Raw genomic sequence first — 1,523 nt, forward strand, 5'->3', positions numbered from 1 at the left:
TTCCTAAAAAGTCTCTCTTCCTAATAAAATATATTGATTTCTACTTTTCCATTCGTACAATAGTTATGCGTTACAATTCTATTCTAATATTATAAAATAGTGTAATACAATCTATACTATATATAAAAACAAAATCCTGAAATTTTAACTTCCCGCCCAATTCCTAAAAAGTCTCTCTTCCTAATAAAATATATTGATTTCTACTTTCCCATTCGTACAATAATTCTGCGTTAAAATTCTATTCTAATATTATAAAATAGTGTAATACAATCTATACTATATATAAAAACAAAATCCTGAAATTTTAACTTCCCGCCCAATTCCTAAAAAATATCTCTTCCTAATAAAATATATTGATTTCTACTTTCCCATTCGTACAATAATTCTGCGTTAAAATTCTATTCTAATATTATAAAATAGTGTAATACAATCTATACTATATATAAAAACAAAATCCTGAAATTTTAACTTACCGCCCAATTCCTAATACATCTCTCTTCCTAATAAAATATATTGATTTCTACTTTCCCATTCGTACAATAATTCAGCGTTACAATTCTATTCTAATATTATAAAATAGTGTAATACAATCTATACTATATATAAAAATAAAATCCTGAAATTTTAACTTCCCGCCCAATTCCTAAAAAGTCTCTCTTCCTAATAAAATATATTGATTTCTACTTTCCCATTCGTACAATAATTCTGCGTTAAAATTCTATTCTAATATTGTAAAATATTGTAATACAATCTATACTATTTATAAAAACAAAATCCTGAAATTTTAACTTTCCGCCCATTTCCTAAAAAATATCTCTTCCTAATAAAATATATTGATTTCTACTTTCCCATTCGTACAATAATTCTGCGTTACTGGTCCGTCGCCGGAAGGAGTTACTGCACCGCCGGATATGTTGCTGCCACCGGTGAAGGCCCCAACCTCGCCGGATATGTTGCTGCACCGCCAGATCTACCTTACTGGTCCGTCGCCGGAAGGAGTTACTGCCTCGTATGCTCGCCGGCGTACCCACAACTCGCCGGAGAAGAACCTCGCTGCTACTCACTACCGACGGTTACTACTTAGCGCCAAGTCTCGCCATCTCGCCTCACAGGAGTCACAGCAGTGCTGGTCTAAACAAGATTAGAAGAATAAGACATAAAAAGACAGAAAAGCCCTTCTAATTCACGGTCAACAAACAGCTTCATTGACGGAGGATCAAAACTGTCCAACGACCAATAACAGTGTCTACTAAGTGGCAATTTTTATTATGGAGGATGAAAAGTGTCAATGCCTCAATAAGTCTAGGACCAAAAATGGCCTTAACTCCGGAATAAAATACAAGAATATTTAATTATGGTTATATTATTATTGTGCCTCACGACCAATATATACTAACAGTACTTCAAAAGAAACTAATAATAATAATAATAATAATATAATAATAATATAAGTGGTAATAATAATATCTAAAAGTAATTAAGTGTTAATAATAATAGTAAGAATATTAATGTAAGAGTTGTAA

General features: G+C 31.5%; 1 long non-coding RNA gene across 1 annotated transcript in view; it reads right to left on the bottom strand.

Moving 5' to 3' along the window:
- Positions 1 to 1,180: 1,180 nt before the first annotated feature.
- The window catches only part of LOC109170921, a 20,446-nt gene continuing 20,103 nt past the window's right edge, over positions 1,181 to 1,523 (bottom strand). The window contains exon 3 of the long non-coding RNA XR_002052503.1: positions 1,181 to 1,200. This is a non-coding gene — a long non-coding RNA (uncharacterized LOC109170921). The remainder of the gene's footprint in view (positions 1,201 to 1,523) is intronic.

The sequence above is a fragment of the Ipomoea nil genome, unplaced genomic scaffold (genome assembly GCF_001879475.1).
Source record: "Ipomoea nil cultivar Tokyo-kokei standard unplaced genomic scaffold, Asagao_1.1 scaffold3377, whole genome shotgun sequence".
In the NCBI taxonomy this organism is placed as follows: domain Eukaryota; kingdom Viridiplantae; phylum Streptophyta; class Magnoliopsida; order Solanales; family Convolvulaceae; genus Ipomoea; species Ipomoea nil.